This window comes from Polypterus senegalus, chromosome 1, assembly GCF_016835505.1.
Source record: "Polypterus senegalus isolate Bchr_013 chromosome 1, ASM1683550v1, whole genome shotgun sequence".
NCBI classification, from domain to species: domain Eukaryota; kingdom Metazoa; phylum Chordata; class Cladistia; order Polypteriformes; family Polypteridae; genus Polypterus; species Polypterus senegalus.
The window spans coordinates 141,758,988-141,780,352 of NC_053154.1; the positions used below are offsets into that span (position 1 = coordinate 141,758,988).

A 21,365-nucleotide genomic window follows, 5' to 3' on the forward strand; every position below is an offset into this window, starting at 1 on the left:
TAATTTTCCCCATAGGATTGTATGTAAATACAATTAATCCATTCCAGACCGTACAAACTGTATGTAAATATATTTTTTTAAAGATTTTTAAGCACAAAAATAGTTAATAATGCCATAGAATGCACAGCGTAATTGTAAACTAAATGTAACACGGTGGCGCAATGGGGTAGTGCTGCTGCCTTGCAGTTAGGAGACCTGGGTTCGCTTCCTGGGTCCTCACTGCATGGAGTTTGCATGTTGTCTGTGTGGGAGTATTCTGGTTTCCTCCCACAGTCCAAAGACATGCAGGTTAGGTGTGTGTGTGCCCTGCGGTGGGCTGCTGCCCTGCCCGGGGTTTGTTTCCTGCCTTGCGCCCTGTGTTGGTTGGGATTGGCTCCAGAAGTGACCCTGTAGTTAGGATATAGCGGGTTGGATAATGGATGGAAGGACTTTCTCACATGATTTTTCTTGCACATTACGTCTCTCGCTGTCATTTTTCTAAATAGAAATATATCTTGAAATAGATCAGATGTCAAAGATGATATGCGTATCACCTTGTCGAAGACAAATACATATTCTTATTTAAGGCAAACAAGAACAACCTTCTCACTGAAATAAAGTAGATAACGAGAGAGTAGATGTAGCAGTAGCGGTGGTAATAAAAAACATAGTAGTAGATCTGTTTTAATTTGCATACAAGAGGATTGTATTTCATAATTATAATGAGTGGCCATTGCTTTTTGCATAATAAAGGAATGTTCTTTTTAGATTGTTTACTTGAAAGTTTAATAATACTTTCAGTATGTCATATATGAATTAGACATTCAAATCTCGATAAATAAAGTACATTATATTTATTGAAAGCAAAGTTGTGTTTATGTGAATATTTCTGGGGAAGGGGGTCCATAGCTTTCATCATATTCTTAAAGAGGTCTTTGACACAAAAAAGGTTAAGAATCACTGCACTAGAAAATGATATTACCATTAAACATCAGGTAGTAATAAAGGTAAGCACTGAATCTTTATGAAATAAAAGATGTATTTCATAAAAAGCTCTGTAAATACATCCAGCACTTAAAAGCACACAAAGCAAAAAGATGTTGTCAGTAAGGGCAACCCAAGGCAAGCAAGTCTTAATATGAAATCATAAGAATTGTTAAAATACAGTGCAGTCCAGTAAATCACTAACATCTGAAAATCACAAAAAACACAAGGCCTCACCACCCCAGACACATTCAATATGAACCACCAAGAACTGTAAGAGACCCTTTAGATTTATAGGGTGGAGAGCAGTTCCTGGTGATGACTGGCAGGTGGTCTTGCTTCTTGGTGGACCACTCACAAAACACATGGACTATAACACGGGCAGTTTACATCTATAAACAAAATCAAAAATGAAGAATATTACACATAATTTAAAACACAACATAGCCAACGTAAATCAAAAATAAACAAAAGATACACACAACATAAATGTGAACCCCAGCCAGGTGATGCACATCCCATAAAAATGTATTTGTTTGGTTAGAAGTAAAGACTCCATTATTGTAAAGTCAGCTTAAGGACACATTAAGTGTCGGAAATATATTGAATGATGAAATAATATAACCACTTTTAAAAAATGCTTGCTGAGTCATTTTCTGAATTGACCTTTTCTATTAGAAAGTTACACAGCTCATTCATCTTTTCATTTGCTGTATCTACATGGGAATACATAAAAGGCAACAGCAGTGTGAGCCCCCTTCGTTTACGAATAACCTTATCTATAACACTAGAAATATTTACCAGCATTGAAATGACATTTAAAAATTAGATTATCGAAACAAAATATTCAGTTATTAAGAAAGATCTGCACCCCCTTCCTTGAATTTGGTCACCCTTTTGTGTTATCCCACTGTGATTACCCTGTTCCTGTTACCCACATGCCCACTTATTTTCATATTGACAAATACCTGTAGACACTAAATATTTTTAAATAAGTTATAGCAAGTCTTAAACATTATTCAAGTTTCTTTACTACTCAGCCACAGGATGTGGCTGCACTGTCTCCACTGCTATCTATCTATCGATCTATATATCTATATTTCCTTTCTTTATCGATCTATCTACCATGATATTTAAATGGTTTACAAACCTCTGGATGTGTGCACTGGAATAAATACTATAGTGAGAAAATTACATGCTGTGAGTAAATGTACCCTTCCGTACAAATACTATAAAAAGAGGGAAAACAGCTGCATTTTAAGACAAAGAAGAAATTTTATATGGAAGCACTGCAGTCTTTATAAGAGTGATCACAAGGTGTTTTAAGGGTTACACTAAAATAAGTTAGGCAAACGTCTCAATGCCCATTGGACACCTTACAACTTACTCATCAGTAGCCTATGGTTTTCTGCAAGAGCCAAGAATGAATGTGTTGCCCGTATTTAGAAAAGAAAACAATGAACATCAGGAGATTTTGCTTATAGGACTAATTTTTGACAGAAAGCCCTCTTCAGGTAACCAGCATTGCATAGTGGTGAAAAGTATGTGTGAAATATTGACCCTTAACCTTTACATAAACAACTGCTGTAATGGACCCTCAGGACCCGGTTCATGTTCTGATGGTGTCAAAAATAAAGTAATGAAAGATTTCTGAAACATTAACACATGTAAGAATTTTTAACCTCTTACCACAATGGTAATTCCAGGTCTAACCTATATTCATCAATAGTATTTTATTTTTCAGACAGAAGTCAGAGTGAGGCTTTTAAGTGTTATCAAAACATAACAGCTTATGTAACCTGTATTAATAACCAAAAAAAGCATTAGAAATATCCATAAAACACTTTAACAATCTAAAAATATGACTTACTGTATATGGAATTTAAAAAAAAAAACATGCATGCATACAACCCCTTCAGTGTTTATGGGAAATAAATACCAACCTAAACAAGTATTGAGAAAAACATCCACTATGAGAAAAATGGCAAAAACTGAAAGTAATGTATTCATAACAATAAATAAGGAAGATGTATGACAGGCACAGTGGTAGCGCTGCTGCCTTGCAGTTAGGAGACCCGAGTTCACTTCTCCCAGTGTCTGCGTGGGTTTCATGCAGATTAGGCACATTGGCGATCCTAAATTGTCCCTAGTGTGTGCTTGGTGTGTGTGTGCCCTGCGGTGGGCTGGCGACTTGTCTGGGGTTTGTTTCCTGCCTTGCACCCTGTGTTGGCTGGGATTAGCTCCAGCAGACCCCTGTGACCCTGGTTGGATAATGGATGGATGGATAGATGTATGATAGGTTAACAAAATTTAATTTCTTAAACATTAATATTAAACATTATTTATGTTAAAGTACTTGAACATACACAATGTAACAAAATACAAATAAAGAAGGGAAGAGGGTTGGGGGTACCACAAAGGTATGCCCTCATGTAATGTGCAAAAAGGAAAATCTTACAAATAACCAAACAACCACACAGGTCATGAAAACAACAGAAAGTCTTCTTTCAAGAGTAAAGATCACCCTGGTGTGTCCTTCCTCACACTCATCAGATGTGGGTCCCTCAAATGAACGCTGACTTCTTGGTTTGGAGGTCCTTTATATTTAGTGTGAGGCAGAAGGGGTGGGATTTTCAGGTTGGGAGTAGAGGAAGTGATTGTCATTCTGGCGATAGATTTTTCATGGAGGTAAAGGAGGAGAATGTGTTACCCACCACATTCTCTCATGCTCGGGGGTGGCATTGCCCATGTTCCAGCCATGTAGTTGTCCCTTTCTCGCACATGTCTGACAATAGTAAATAGATAATGGAGGGCTTTAAGCTTATCCCCTACAAGCTAGCGGTTCATGGGATGTTCTAATCTATTTTCTTGTTATCCTGATTAAGGACTCAGTTTTTTTACCATGTAGTTAGCAAAGCACATGGTACAAACATTTTTAAACAATAACTTCCACCCATAATTGTAACACTGCTTACAACAGAAAGGTAATTTTAAGCACAGAACACAACTGAAGATGGAATCCTGCTCCTAGCCACTTTCTGTGAGAAACCTCTCTCTGTGTCTACGTGTCTTTGCTCCAGGTAATCTAGTTTACCTCATCACAAAGATGTGTGTGATAGATTAATGGACCATAGTTCCTGCCTTGCACCCAGTGCTGCCAGGATAGGCTGCAGCCTTCCATGACTCTAAGCTGTGCTAAGTGAGTTTAAAAGTATTACATTATGCACATATATTAAAGAGAGTTATCAGAAACCCACTAGAGGCCAAACAAACAAATAACAGATTATTCTAATTCAAGTACAACATATATGACTGAAAACAGAAAATAATGCCTTTTCCTTCATTTGTTTTATACAAGAGTTGCTAATGTCCAATAACTACTGAGATACAATAGTTTTCTCAGTGAAGCTAAACATATTTTTTTTCTAAGTGCTTCTCTATTATTGCTTTATCATATCGATCCAAGGTGTTGTGGTGCTATGTAGATTGCCTTGACCATTTGTACAAAGTTGTTCTATTAAACTAAGGCTGTGCAGACACCCGTAGTCAGAACTAATAAGACTTCTGCTCCTTCTGCACAAGCCTGTACAGGCACTCTGAAGCAGAGGAAGGGCTGCTAGGTCTGAAATGTGTACCAAGACAGGGCCCACAGGTGTGTGTAATCATCATTTCCCAAGACAAACATTTTGATTGGGAATTTAAGCAGCTTTAGCAGTGATGAGGAGCCCTATCTGAGGCTGCCAGGCCATTTATCTTGCTATTTAAAGGAAGTCACACTAGGGATTGCAAACAAGTGCGCAGGCGCTATCATTAGAGCAAAGACAGAAAAGTTAAAGATTTACAGAGTCCTTTTTTGTGGAGGGACGTATAACTGCCATTAATAATTTCTTTTATTGCACCTTAGAAATTACCATGTAGAGCTAAACTGAAAGGCAGAAGACAAAATTAGATGGAGCTCATTCAGATTTTTGATGATTGCCTACAATATATCTTTAAGGCATCACAGGCAATGGTTGTAAATGATTCTTATTTTTATTTGGCATAAAATAGTAAGCAATTAAAAGAATATACTAATTAAAATATATCAGATTTATAAAAATGTTCACATTTTTGGCTACTACTCTGTAATAATAATAATAATAAATATAACATATTATGCATTACCTTATAATTTAGATTTTTGTCTCATTATAATTTTTTCTCTTCTTCCTGGAATTTTCAACTTTTTGACCTTTGTTTATAGTCATTCTGTGTGTCTTCAAACTTTATGCTGATTTCTCTGATATCTTCTTTCAGGCCACAACTGCATCGCCTCTTCTGCTTTCTTCTTGGTCTTGTTCTATTTGGTAGATTCTCAGATTCTTTTTTTGGGTGTTTGGCACATCTGCTAGCTCTGTCCTATACTAATTCATTCGAGATCTTATCCAGGTATGTGATTTCCATGGATGGAGCATTTTTTGTGATGTTTTGTCACCAGACAGCATTCTGAACTGTATAATAAAACAAGGAGGACTACAGTTTTATTGGATTTTAGATTAATCTGCACCATTTTGTCACAGAGTATGCCGATCAGTTGCTTCCATCTCTTCCATGTAGTGGATATTCAGCTCAATAAACGTCTAACCATTCCACTTGAAAGCCTTGGTACATTTACTCTTAATTGCTTCACATTTATCTAACATTAACAGCTTTACCTTAAAGGAAATTTCTCTATCACAACAGTACTGGATTTATTTATATTATATTTATTTCATATTGTGGAACGTGGCCCGGACACAGACAGGCAGACATTGTTTTCAGCACCATCACATGTTTATTTACAAGTCTACTATTTACAATTGTGGAAACAACCCACAAACTCCCCCAAAGTCCAGGCCTCTCTATCCTCTTTGTCTCTGACCACCTTCACTCCACTCCTCGCGAGCTCTGTCCTCTTCCACCTGACTCCAGCCATCGAATGGAGGGAGGTGGCCCCTTTTATTCCCACCTGGAAGTCCCCAGTGTGACGGAAGTACTGGCTGTGCACCAGGAAGCACTCCGGGTGTCCCTGGTCTTCTTCCCCCCAGCACTCCCGGGTGTGGCGGAAGTGCTGAGGGCCAGGGCTCCTCAGGCATTGGGACACCCCCTGGTGGTGACCACGGGGGCCCTATAGGGTTGAGCTTCCAAGCTCAGTTCCCGTGGTCCCCAAAGCCACCAGGGCGGTCGCCCCCACGTGGTCTGGGGGAGACGTAAGCCCTCCTCCCGTCCTCCGAGATATCCCGGCTGGGTACCACCCCCAGCCACCTGTGACAATACGTATATGCATTTTATCATTTCTTTATACATTTTTTAAAATATCAACATTATTAATAGTGGTGATGCTATTGTCATACCGTTCCAGGGGTCTACATTTGAACGTGCTGCTATCTTTGTAGAGCTTGCACCCTCTACTCTTGCTTATATAACAATTAATGGTGATATTTAACAGGTAAATTCCCCTCCCATTCAAAGCTGACAATAATGGTGCCATGTGGAAGAGTAATGTTACAAGACTTGAGAAAGAAAGTCATTTCTTTCCACAAAAAGGATAAAGGCTACAAGAAAAGTAGTAAAGCATTGCTAATCTATCAGAATACAGTAGCAAAAGTGATTCAGAAATTAAAAAAGGATGGACTTGGGGTAAGCTTTCTAAGATTTCCAGGCCGTCCACAGAAGCTAATAATTCAACATGAGTGTTTTGTGATAAGAAGAGTTGAGGAAAATTGCCTTGCCAGTTCTTCACATTAAACTAAAGCTGTAGAAAGCCAGTTGGTGGGTGATGACTTTTTCCCATGACACAATGCGACATATACACGCTGCAGAGGAGTGGCATGCAAGGTATCGTTCACAAAGGAGGCCACTGCTAAAGACAATTAAAAAAAAAAAGCCCATTTAGCATTTGCCAGGAATCATGTTGAGAAAGGTGAAGACTATTAGGACTCTGTACATTGGATGGATGAAACAAAGGTCAATCTTTTAGGAACATTAATGAGGCGATCAAAATTCAATAGTTGTGAGGGAACCTTGGAACAGACTGATGTCACATCTAGGACTGCTTCCTACTTGGAGGCCAATGTCGCCAAAATAAGCAAGAGCAAAATCAAAACATGGTTGGGGGTGTTTATAATAATTAAAACTTTATCTCAGATTATTTTTTGGTATTGGGTGTCACATATACTGTAAAGGAGGCCAATATAGATTTGCACATAAGCAATTCCTAAAGCTTTATGCTAAATGGTTAACAGGAGGACTATGATTAATATAATTTATATTTTACCTTTACATTTATATTTTACCTCTTTCAGTGTTCACTAAAACAAGTCTAAAAGAATGACACAGAGAACAGAAAAGCCAAAAACAACATAAAATTTAAATGAGAACAATGCATCTAATAAATGTAACATAATAAGAAAAAGAATATTGTTCTTTACAGCTCTGGAAAGCTTTGTTGTAATAACATTGCACATAGCGACTCAGGCAAATCAGCATATGGCCTTGGAAACAAATTAAAACTGTTCTTGAAAACATAGAATGAATGGAAAATAAGTTTGGAAATGACTTTTGACTGTGAGTATTATTCAAAATAACACACAACAAAAAGAAGGCAGATTAATTTTTGTTCTTCAGTTTTTAAGACCCAAATTTAAAAGTACTTTCTAGTAAATTTTTATTTTTTTATTATCACAAAAATGCTTTACAGTACAATTCATTTTTCTAACAAATGTTGATATATTGCAGGTAGTTTGTAACAGATGCATTATTTTGTTTTTGTGCTTGCTTAAAGGGACTGGGAAGGGTACTATATTAGATAGACAAATTATGATATTGCAATATGATGCATAAGTGATATTGAATAATATTTTTCTCCTGTTTCGCAAGCACTGCATGATAACCACTTTACACATACTGTAAATTTTATGAATAATGTTTCATTTCAGCAAAGGGATAAAGAAAAATCAGCCACCACAAAAGATCTGGAACTCAATTTAGATTCACAAACTAATTAAAATAAAATCCTAGTTGATTACTATGCAATATTTTTCTCTACACCTCATTGAAAAAGTTGTAGAATAGTTACACTATTTACTTAATATAGCTTAGAAGCAATGCTTATCTTTTTAGTGCTGTTACTTGAGTCAACCATATAAAAACCTTAGATTTATTAATTCTATCAGCTATTCCTTCTTGGAGTATAAAGAGCAGCAAAGAAGGCTAAAACTAACATTCCTCATGGGAACCCTAATGCCCTTTTATTACTGAGCATTAACGGCTGGGTGCAAAGGGACCTGTGTCCCAAGTGAGACTCTGTCCTTCACACTAATAAAAGACAAACTCCCTTCTGTATAATAGATTAATACTGTTTCAGCTCACTTAGCGCATTCACAAAAACTGGGCATGTCCTACGTCTTCCATCAAAATCTTGAACTTGTAAGGGGATTCTGCGCAGTATATACAGTACATATTATCTTCTTAGTGGTTTGTGAATGTACATCATCTTCATTTTAAAAATTTCATCTCCAAGTAGAAATATATTCTGAGGCATTCATTCGGTCTTGGTAAATCTTAAAGGTTTCATTCTTGAAATCAGGAAGACTTGACAACCCTAGGCAACAAACACAAAAGTAAGGATTCAAGTCAAAGTGCTTACCAGTTTAGGATGCTTCTCGTTAAGCTATCAATTGCACTTTTGATGTAAAATCAGGAATAAAGTGTGCATTTTTAGTTTTCATATCAGAATGTGAAAAAAGCCCTAAAAACAATCAGGAATTTTTAAAAGGGATTATATTTTAATCTTTATAGTTTAATCATATGTAAACTAAAAGTCAACATGTTGAACATCTTTGAATACTGAATCAAGGACACAGGAATCTGATGAACACTACAATTCATGTTCATATTAGAAAACACCTGTTTGCAAACTAAACTACTTTGCTAAACTAGTTAACTAATAATCTGTCTGGAAATTGTAAACTTTCAAAATGCGACAGCACTGTTTTAGAAACATTAGTTGAATAAAATTGCCAAATTACTATATGCTGGAGTGAATTAACCAATCTATTAATTCTTCATCAAGAACATGAGGGCACGAAAGCATGTTAAGGGAAATATTTCACAAATGTTAGAAAGCTTTTCTTTACACAAAGAATATTACCAAGTAGTGTCGTACAGAGTGGGGTTTTACAGACTTTCAGATCTCGACTTAATGTTATTTTGGACAATCTAATTGAATAAAATGAATGAGAGTCAATTTATTGGGCTGAATGGCCTTTTCCCATCACAGTTTTTCTAATGTTTTAATGTTTCATTGACTACAATTCTTGTTTAGCTTTTCTTGATTTGACAATACATTCTTTCTGCCATTTTTATATTGGATTCCTATTTGCTCTAAGACTACATTTTTTTGCTTGCTTCATTTCAGTCTTTAATCTCCTGGGGCCTCAAGTATAAACAGTGCGTATGCACAAAAATTTTGCATAAGCCTATTTCCACATTCAAATTGCGCTGTATAAACCTAAACTTGGTGTAAAGCCACGCACATTTCCACGGTATCTCATATCCTGGCGTAAACAAGTTCTGCGCTCGGTTTTGCGGACTGGCGGCACCCAGCGTCAAAACAGTGCTACTGTTCCAGTGTGGTTACCCTTTCTTTTTTAGATCCACATCCCTGACACGGCTTTATAAATACACTGAAATTAAGCGCATATTGTTTATTAGTGTAATGCATCTGATTGTAATTAACCTGTAACAATATAATGGTCCACAGAATGGTCAAGCTATTCTAAATACCACAGCTGCTTTAGTGTTGTTACTCTCACTGCACCTTCTTTTTCTTCTTTCAGCTGTTCCCGATAGGGGTTGCCACATCTTTTCCCATATTACTCTCACTGCACTACTTGGAGCAGCTGATCGGAAAGAGAATTATTGGTATACAGCATCAAGCACATGCTGCCTATTGAACTGCTTTTACACAGCAAATGCTTCAAAGCCTTTCCTGTACGGACCTCGCGGTTCAGAAACAGTTTCATCCCAAGAACTATAAACGCACTCAATCAGTCCATCAAGTGCTCCTTGTAGAACTGTTTGTACTTATTAGTACAATCACCTCACTGTAAACTTGCACTACAGTTATAATATTGCACATCCTGAGCTACTTTATAAAGAGTGTATTTACATATGATGACGATATAATTTTTAAGATGAAATGCAGCAAAATATGTTTATTATATTATACAGATAAAACTTTAACTTCATTTAAATAATCTATATTGTTAATAATTAAATATGTGAGGACACGGTGTCGCTGCGCTAGCAAGGATCTGGCGCTCCGTTCACGGATTGTTCCTGCCTCTTGCTGTATGCTTGCTGGGACTGGCGTGACACCGAAAAGATAGAATAATTAAATATGTACTATGAAAATATTTCAATGTTTCTTAAAAGTTTTGAAGAATCAGCGTTCTAAGCTTACAGATGGCTTAACATCTATTACAGAGCTGATTGTGTGGTGATTGGGTATTTGGAGAAAGAAAAGTAAGGACAGGAATTGGGGGTTAGTAGGTTTGAAAGAGACAGTACTGCTGCAATAAATTATTTCATCGAAGGTTGTGCACAATCACTGCGCCACCGTGTTCCCATGTTTAATAACAGGGTTTAACTCCTATCATCATGAAAATGATATCAAGTATACATCTCAGTACTTAAATTATTCAGAAAGCTGTAATATTACGAATGTAATGGATTCTGTGTCCTGTCGGAGGAAGAGAAAGCCGGGAAGGCGCGTAGTGATTTACACACTTAGATCACATAGAAGATCAAATACAAAACAAAGCATTTAACGTGCTATTTTAGTTACAATGGGATTAGAGAAACTAGTAAATTAAACAATTTTAAGATGAAGTTTATGATGTTCTACTTTAATGGCAAAATAAACTATGTGATTAAAGAGGAAATTTCGAGATTAAAGTTGACATTTTGTGCTTTTTTCCCCCACTATGTGCCTATTTTTTTTCTCTGTACCCTAACAATCTTTCATATGACACTCAGCCAGTGGGCTACGACTCGCCTTTTCATGGCAACTTTGATATCTGACAACTTCTTTTTTATTTCGGGTACTGTGTGACTTTGTGAACTTGAGCTTTCGAGTTTCTCTGACACTCTGTGTCACTTGATCAACTTCCTTTGGTTGTTTATACCACTGTTTAAACCAACAAATTGTACGTTTTTCCTTGCCTCCACTCAGTATTAGCTGAACTTCTTCTATTTCCCCCCGTGCTTTTGCCATTGCCTTTTCACGGAACGCTGTGCTTAAGGGATATTTATTTTGATTTGCATATTCAAAGAGGCATAATTCTGGGAGGAGACGGGGCGGGACAGCATGTGTGTGCACATGCATTACTTTTCACGCTGACCGGGATTTATGTAGCAGAAGAACGCGGAATTGGGCGAATGCACAGATTTATGCATCTGGATTTTTTTGTGCGTAAGCACATTTCCGCTTTTGCGCTTATGCTAATATCATAGTGTGAATTCTACGCATGACTTTATGCATGAGGCCCCTGGTCATTTACCTTTTCTCCCTAACTGTTAGGAAACCTTTCTTGTGCAAGTGTCCATAACAATAATGAGGAACAGGCTAGGAAGAACTACATTAGGACTGTGGGCTCATAGCCAGGCCCTTTTGAGATATTGCCTTAATTTGACCTGTAATAACATAACATTGCCACCATTTTTTAAATTCTGTCAAATATGAGGAAGCTCATTTAGTATCCTTCAGATCTCAACTTGATGTTATTTTGGAGAATCTAAAAGAACAGGACAGGTGGGCTTGTTGGACTGGATCACCTGTTCTAATCACATTTTTTTCTAATGTTCTAAAATGTTTTCATACGTTCTTATGAAATACGTTATCTGTATATAAAAACTAATTTTTGTTTTTGTATATAAAACGTATTGTTCCAATCTGCAAAAAACTGCATTTATTTAAATGTGCTTTTGATTGTAGTAAATTTTAGGTCAGCAACACAAACAAAGAAGAAAGTTTAGTTTCATAATCTTAATTTCATATAGTGCCTAATCATCAAGCAATTTACTGTACCTGATATCAAAATTGTTTGCAGAAATCCAATAAATTTAAGAGATGTGCTCAAAATGAACTACAAAGTGCAATCTGAACCTGCAGGTGTTGGTCTCAGACCAACTATTTAAGCACTACAGTCTCACTGCTTCTTCGATATGAGGTCTCAGGTTTTTTCCAATAAAATGTCACCAGCCTGATCTTGTAGCTGCAACTCTTTAGAGAGAAAATGAAAAAAAGCACACATGTCAATATTCTATACATTTTCACAAAGAAACTAAAAAAGAAAAAAAAAATCAAACAGTAACATTAGAAAGCAAGTCTTTTCACTTATGCAATACTGACCTTACAGGCTCATTCTTTTAGAAGAAAGCAGTGTTTTGGTATTAACAACATGATCCGATAGACCTTGAATAGATTAGTGACCTTTTGTATAAAGAAATGCTTCCTACTTTCTCTTCTAAGTCTGCCCTTCTTTTGTTTTCCAATGTGACCTCTAATCCCTTGTTTGCAGCTACAAAAGAAAAACGGGATTTGCCTTCATTCATCCAGAGTTTAATTAACATTGTTCTGTACCTTTCCCATTATGTATAGTGTTATAATAAACACTGTGAGGTGTTCTGCCAGACGCTATTACATATTACCTACTAAAAGGCTGTTCACAACCGCTTATAAAATCTTGTGTGTGCACAGCAGCTGTTGAATGGATGTTCCTGCAGTTTAGCTCCTTGACATTATTTTTTATTCAGCCATATACTATAAAAAGGCATAAAAATAAGCAAACATAAATAATAACGTAGAGCACTTGGAATGGCAATGCAAAATGAATAGTCAGTTGAGTAAACCTTTTTTAATAGAGTATGGAAAGCATTATATTGTGGGTAGCAAATAATTGCAAAGGAGTAACCTGTAAGCAATAACTCGATAGTTATAGGGCAGACATAGTAGAAAAAAGTTATTAGAAACCCACAGTAAAGCTGAAAGATACAAAGCTTAAGCAACCCCAAAGTGCTGCCTAAAGAGGAGGGTCATAAAGGGATGCTTCAATGTCAAAAATTGGGAGCAGCTTGTGGAACATGTGAACACGTAATCCTTTTTCAGTTTGTAGAGAATATTACAGAAAAGGCTATCTGAGTCAGAATTGTGGCGTCAAAGAGAGACATATAGAAAGTTAAGTGCAGCACTCAGCCATATAAGGAACTGTAGAGTAGGGTGAATTTGTAGCCTGGTTCTTGCTGGTGGTAAGTGTACAACAGTGAAGTAATATGAATGTAGAAAACAGCAGAGCACAACAGGCAATGGAAACATTCTGAATGACTTGGACTCATTGGGTAGCAGTTATAGAGGGCCTTGACCTCCGGGAGTTGCAGTAATCCAGGCTCAACTGAACCAAGATCTAGACAAGTGGTTGAGTAGAATATTTAATGAGAATGGAACTGGACTTATCTTTGCTATATAAAATTACCACATAAATAATAACTTGTTCATTTTTGATTATGTTGACAAGATGATAGCATGACCAAAATTTTACATTGGAATTCAACATATTAACTTAACCATTATCAAAACCACTTTATCTCATCCTGGGCTGAACACAAAGCAAGAAACAAGCTTGGGTGGAATGTAGCAAATTAATTTTACTTAAAATTTAACAAAATGAAAATATATTGAAAATATGTAATTTAGGTAGTTTGCTAAAGTTAGATTTCAGTTTGAAAGAAATGTTTTTTAAACTAAGGATTATCATTATTATATTTTTTACATCTTTCACTTGTCATTGATAACTATTCCATTTGTCAACCTACCAGAAATCAGGAGACTTCTCACAGTTGGTCTCAGAAGAACAAAACAGAAAAATAATTTAATTTGATCAAGAGAACTTTCAGTCATGGCCATTTATGTTGGTAAATGCACTTTAATGATTAGGCCCATAAAATATCATTTAAAGCCCTTACTCACTTCAGATCAGGAGAAAAGGGAACTTCCATAACATGCGGGAAGTAAAATCTGAGGATTGGTCATCCCAACTTGTGTTTAACAATAAGCAGTAGTTTATGAAATACTAGTATTCATTGAATAAGGTTATGTGAGGTACAATGTGTTAAACACTTCTGGGCTTTATGACTTGTGGGGAAAATAAGGGATGCTCTCAAGACATTTTTGAACCCAGAGTAAACATTAATAAGGCCAAAGTTATTAAAAAGCAGTGCATTTTACAAACAAAATAAAGGAAAGGAAGGGAAGGACTAGTCAAGTAGAAAATAAACAGAAAGAAAACCTTGCTGTGTCTCTGGAGCTACTATGACAGTTGGTGATCCTCCTTCTGTCTGATAGGGTGTTTTTCATACTTGTCCATCTTGAAGTACCACAAATAAGCACTTCTGTTTCCTCACATGTTCCATGCTTTCCACACATCTCTCTCTGTCTTTCTCTCTATTCTTCCATCAGTCAAACCTTTAAGATATTCACTTTCAAACTTCGAGTGTGTTAGAGGTCTGTTAAGCTCCTAACACGATTGTCCTAGAAATTCCCCTATGCTCACTTAGCTACCATAATAGTAGTGGCCACATATACCTTAAGGGGTTTTCCTCCTTCAGCTGTTACACTGGAGCTTTCCTATTAAATTATTCAATTTCTCCCATTGCTCTGCTTCTATTTCTGTACTCCTGGAGGTTCCACTCTCTGTAAACATATGCTTTATTATCCCCTGGCGTTATTTCATGTACTCTCGAAACTCTTTTTTGCCTTCACTGGCAATCCCTACCTGGCATCCATTTACACTTGAAAATTATTTTTTTCAGAAAATGAACATAGCAAGTAGAATTCTTAAAATGTTTGTATGGTGCTTTCCTTATTGAGTAATGAACAGATAATGCCCTATGCCACTGTTTAGCTTATAAACAATCATAAAGTTTACAATGAAACTGACATTTAGATCAAAATTACATTGGTACTGAACTGCACATGGTGAATAAAAGTAAATCAATTATATCATATTAGCTTTATATAACATGATTTCTCTTTCATTTATACGGTTAACTATTTTATAGGTTAACACACCCTGTCTAAAAGGCATAATGGCACCACGTAGGAAATAAGTCTGTGACTTTGTGTTTACTGCTCCACTACTTTAAACATGATACCACTGCCCTATTCTGATCTCTGAATAAATCAGAACAGGCTAAAGAATAAAATAAAAGAGATTGTACAAGAAAAGCTGTGATTAAAATAGTATAGCCACTTTCATTGATGGAAATAAGAACAACAACATTTATTTATGTAGCACATTTTCATATATGAAAGTGGCACAAAGTTCTTAATAATGATAAAAAACTGATTTTGCTCATTTTTACAGATGTCATATATAATATCTGAATTAATACAAAAATATTTGAAGTCCTATAATCACAACAATGATTTTTTTTTCTTCTTATTCAAGCTGTAATTGTATTTTAATTGCATTTGAATTCCAAATTTAACAGTTACTGCTGAAAACGCGTTTTTTTTTCTTTCAAAATGACATTTATTTTAAGATATTTCTACTTCTTAACGACTTCAGGGGTTGCTGTTTTTAATGTCCTTTTAAAAACAAGTAGATGCTTTTCCAATTGAACTAAAAAACTGAACCCTATTTTTAGGCTTTACAGATTACTATTAATCTATCATTTATTTATGTCTGATGGATCACCAGAAATAGAGATGCATTAGCTTCCTTTTTTCACCGGCAACAGGAGAAGGAAAGACGAGGGTATTTCTGGTAACCATTGTGAATGTTGGACTTCGTAATGTTTGGTCTCATTGTTCTGAGTCAGTCACCCCTGGAATATCATGCCCTTCTGTTCATTACATATCCTCACTTTGAGGAGACCAGTGGAAAAAATCCTGCAGCCTGGTTCTGGCTACTAATTACTTGCTTAAACACCTTGTAAATACCTCTATAAACCTCCCAAAATCTAAATTCACCTTTCCTCAGCCACAGGCAGTAAAATCTGTCACTCCGGTTCAATGGACCAAAACTGCTTGTTTTGTTTTTGCTTCTTTCAGAAATTTTTAAGGTCTGTTTGAAACAAACACATTTTTTAAATATATGGAATATGCTCATCTGTAAAGGAAAAGCACCTTTATCGTTATGCATACAGTATCTCACCCTACAAAGTTGTATATTATACTCATTATAGAAAATGACAGACCTGTGAACAATAGTACTCTGGCCACATGTGTAATGTACAGCAAATACAATCAATAATTATTATATCACAGTGGTTTATGCTTTAAATGGGCTTGCAAACATAATATTTGATTTTCTTTCCTATATTTACATTTTATCAGATAACACTTACACGTTAGTGAAAGGCAGTGCTCGATGGCCACTTATATTTCAGATACATATTGAAGTTGCACTTTAAGTAATTAATAAGTGTTCACAAAACTGATTTTTCAATGAAATAAAAGCCCATATGAGTAAGATGACTTCGGGCTGAACACAATCCAGAAAGCTCATCCTCCACGTATGTCATCAGTGAGGTCAGGCTCCTCTGTGGGCAGCCATGGTCATCCAGAGAACTTCCCTTTGAAAAGCATGGTGCGATTATCCTCAGTTCCCAGGTTATGTGTGCTGATCCATTGGCAGCTACCCATCTCAGTCTTAATTCAATCTATTCTGGATATACTTTAACTTGCTCACCTTTAATTTCCCTTAAGATGTCTGAAGACAGTCATCTTTGACCTACTGCCACTGCCATGAATGGCATTGCCCATACTGGCACTACATAGAAACAGTCATATGGTGGTGCTGTTTGTAAACCAGTGCTACAGCAGTTTTCCTCATTAAGGCTCTGCGAAACTCTTCTTCAGGGGTGTAACTTGATGAAGTTTCTAGGCAGTACTTCAGGCTGACATCTTTACATAAAGTTCTGCCGCCATGACATTTGAACCCTTCTGTGCCCTCTGCTGGACACAAGTGAATCTATAGAATTACAAATAGTCATACCTGGACTTAAATATGCAGACTTCATATCTCTTTGGGCAACTCCATTTTAAACATGTGTGTACCCCTTTAAAACACCAGGCAGGAGTGAATATTAGGAAGCCCATTGATGATGCAGTCAGTTAAACATCAACACAATGAAAGAAACTATGTTTTTATATTAACTTTCACAGTCCTGAAGCTTAAGCCACACTAATACATTCACTGCGGGAGAAATCTTCACTAGCGTGTGAACTGAGTGTTGAAGCAGTCTTATTGCTATACCCTAGATTGTTAAAGTCTGAAAAGTGTCTTCATTTGCATTCTTGAATCTCTGAATGTCTAAAGATGTTGAATTATTTTGATATGTGGACACAGTGGAATAAAAATGTATTTTGCTCTTTGTTATGTTTTGTCGTTTGACACCAAGGTATTCAAGTTTAGCCATAACTCATACAAAATACATATGATAGCAGAATTTGTTGCTTTGATGGAAACAGATCAAACAATTCATGACTGTAAAGAATGTAGTAAACATACTGAGTTTAAATAAGCTATGAAAATAAGTGAACAAGAACAAAATCAAGTGGGAATAGCATCAAATACCGTTGCCTTTTGTAATGAGACAAGTGAAATAGGAGTTTAAATGGAAAAAGCCCAAAATTTGGTGGCCTTCTTCATATTTATAACATAGGTATACCATACAGAGTTAAGTAACCAATATCTACACAAAATGTAATATTGATTAAGTTTATTTTTAAGATTTTGATCCACTTTAAAGACACTGTATTATTTTAATAAAGGTGTAAAAGGTCATCAGTGTTTCTTTGTAATAAGGGTTTAGCTGCTGTGACAACATTAAAAAATGGTGAACTGTACAATCTCAAAGCTTACATTTTGGATTGAACTCGAAATTCACAAAAGTTTTCCTTTCTAAGTCCTAAGTGTGATGCCAAATTTTATGAAACTCTAATCAGTGGTTGCCCTGCATTGGGATGGCACCCTTCCAAGGGTTTGTTTCCTGCCTTGCACCCTGTGTTGGCTGGGATTGGCTCCAGCAGGATATAGCGGGTTGGATAATGGATGGATGGATAATCAGTGGTTGGCTGTTGTTAATAATGACTTGCAAGCCTTCATCTTTCAGAGATGGATGTAATCCCAAATTAATTAAGACTAAGGAGTTCAAGTTTTCTACATAGGTTCATAAGAATTAGTCCATTTGTTTCCATTTGTATCCATGCAATTTTTGCCACAGACACACATACTGATGGACACGGATCTTTCTAAAAATGCTCAAAATATGCTCTAGGGTATAAAAACATTAAAATTCCTTTTTTTTCATGAAAGAAATACTTGATCTATATATAAAATATTGAAAAAGTAAAAATCAAAATTAAAGAAGGATAAAGATATCTTTGAGGTGTGTGATGCATTCAATCATCAATTTCTGTACATTTTTGATTATTCCACTTTAATTCCCAAAAAGGTAATTTCCCAGTGTATTTTTGCCTTGTTCTAAATTGAATGAATAGAAACATTTTAAAAGCAGGTTAACCAAAAAGTCAAATGAATAAATAAATATGATATTTCCATTCATTCAACAATTTAATGTATCTGTTTTTTCAGTTCAAGGTCTGTTGCAGAACTCACTCTCTCATAGTTGTTCACACTAAGCCAATTTAGAAACATGTATTTAGAAATAGGAAGAAAGCGGAAAAACTAAAATAATCCACCTGTGCAGACTCCACATAGACGGTGACAGGGCAAGAAATGAAACGCAGGTCCCTGCATCTGTTTGGCAGAAGCTGTAAAATGTAACTTCTGTTTCTCTTTTTCTGTCTTGTGTTACTGACTCCTTACAATTATTACTACTACTTATCTTTGATGTTTTATTTATTTTCTAAGTATTATGAGCAAAGACATCAAGTGAGAAAATTGTTATATTTACCTGAAGCTTACTTTCGGAGAATTTGACATAAAATATGACTATTGGTTACACTTAGTAAAATATATTGACTTTAGTCTAGCAATTAAGGTATCTGTATTATTGTACTCATATATTGCAATATAGTATTTAAGAAAAGTTTTATGTAATCTTAACACCTCTCACTCTGTTCAAATTGAAAACTAGAATTGTTTTTATCGATGGAGATACATGGAGATGAATAGTTGGAAACTATGGAAAGTGAAGATGTATTAGTCTTTGCTCTAGTGCTATTTGGGCATCAAAGTAAATGTGTCTAAAAAATGAAGACCCTTCTTTGGTACCAAGAATAAGTCGGCATGGGGTACTGAAGCGAATGACCGCTGCAGCTGAGCATAAGGACCTGGGTGGCTTAAAATATTTCACAAATAGGAAATAATCTTCCTGCAGGGTGTAGAAAATAAAATAACAGCAGTGGGGTGATTTGCAACCATGTAATGGGCTTTTGTCTGGTTGGCTGGAAGAGGAGGGGGTAGCTGTGCTTCCTTCCCGGCAGGGTTCCAACGCACACTGCCTCCCTACATGCTTACAAAGGGCCGGTGCAAGGACCACTCCTCCGGTGGTTCATGCTGAGCCTTGCACAGCGAATCACAGACAGTTTTTTTTCTTTCTCTCTCTCTTTTTTGGACGGGGCAAGTTGTGAGAGCAAAGCACTCTTTCTGACACTTGTTTTGTAAATTAAGAGAAACCACAGCACAGCTGGAGAAAACTTTCACCACGTAGGATTCCCTTTCTTGTTCTTCTTCTCTTTTGACACATTACTTACAAACTATCCTAAATGAGCACCTGTTTCTGGAGCCACATGAAAAGACTATGGTTTATTACTTAATATTTGACATAACTAATCCACTTTAGAACACAAATACATTTAAAAAGTCACAAATATGAAAATGACTACTCTGATCATATTTCGTAAAAAGGAATGCAGGTGGTTGTCTCTACAACATGGATATTGAACATGATCAGGAAAACTGAAATTATTATTTATTTGGGCTAAAAAACATTACTTCGGTGTTTACTTTTCAGGTTAAACCCAATGGTGAAAGTAATTTTGTTTTCATTTACTAACCAGAGAACAGCAAGAAGAACTTTAACACAACTTCAAAAAATTCCTTTGCCATCCTTTACAACTGCATGAGTCCTATGAACTTCAGTTTAATGCAACACGCACCTGTAAACAAAATAAAATAAATAGAATATATTATAAATTGTATTATGTAAGATTAAAACTCATTAAAATTATTATATGTAATTGAAAATATCTGTAATAATTTGAAGTTGAATTGAATTTATGTTTTTTAATTTCCCTGCTTTCTATGTATCTTCCTGCTTTCTATGTATCCATCTATCTATCTAGTTGCCGTATTCACTCTAAAAGAATGATGACTGGAATTTAGTCAAAGATGTCTTGTGTGAACCATATGATCTTTCATTGTCTGCTTACCTTTTTTCTCAAAAACACAGCATTTACATCTCTATGCCTCATGACCTGCGTGACCTGGTGCCTGAATTGTAATTTTACAAGAATTAATAGCATGCTTTTTAAACCACTCTTTTTGCTGCTACATCACTAATAGATAGATAGATAGATAGATAGATAGATAGATAGATAGATAGATAGATAGATAGATAGATAGATAGATAGATAGATAACTTTATTAATCCCCAAGGGGAAATTCACATACTCCCGCAGCATACTGATAAAAATAATATTAATTAAAGAGCAATAAAAGTGCAGTGCAAGTTAAAAAAAAAATGCATGCGGTGGAGAGTGTGAGGCAGGTATAACAGTTTATAATCTTGTATAGTGTTAACGTTTACCCCCGTGGGTGGAGTTGAAGAGTCACATAGTATGGGAGATCGAGGAACAATCTCCTCAGTCTGTCAGTGGAGCCGGACAGTGACAGCAGTCTGTTGCTGAAGCTGCTCCTCTGTCTGGAGATGATACAGTTGGCATCCATTTCAAAATCTGTATTAATATGTCACCCTGTGACTCTTTAATAGTTTTCTTTTCCTTGTTTAAATAATTCATTTGTTCATTTCTTAGGATCCTTTTTTGATTACAGAGTTGTGAGGAGTGTGGGACTGACCCAGCGGCACTGGGAACAAGGCAGTAATCAGTGCTATACAGAAGGCCACTCCATCTCCAGGTATATTCTTACATCCACATCCACAATTATTTACTCCAGAGCAATTTACAGGCACTAATGAATGAAACACACACTTTTCAAGGATGTGCAAAGACAATGGTGTACACAAAAAATAATGACATACACAAGGGAAAAATGTAAAATCTCCACAGAGGCATTGTCAAAGCTGAGAATGAGCTTGTTTCCTGAAGCTGTGAGGCAGCAATACTGACC

At 36.1% G+C, this 21,365-nt stretch overlaps 1 long non-coding RNA gene across 2 annotated transcripts; it reads right to left on the reverse strand.

Moving 5' to 3' along the window:
* Positions 1 to 7,631: 7,631 nt before the first annotated feature.
* On the reverse strand, positions 7,632 to 20,636 carry LOC120532924. Of its 2 annotated transcripts, XR_005634409.1 has the most exons (4): positions 20,072 to 20,636; positions 12,398 to 12,566; positions 12,074 to 12,268; positions 7,632 to 8,584 (listed from the first exon to the last, which is right to left on the reverse strand). It is a non-coding gene; the product is annotated as an uncharacterized LOC120532924 (long non-coding RNA). The 2 variants fall into 2 exon arrangements; XR_005634410.1 differs by lacking the exon at positions 12,398 to 12,566 and having other exon boundaries at positions 20,072 to 20,635.
* Between the last annotated feature and the right edge of the window lie 729 nt (positions 20,637 to 21,365).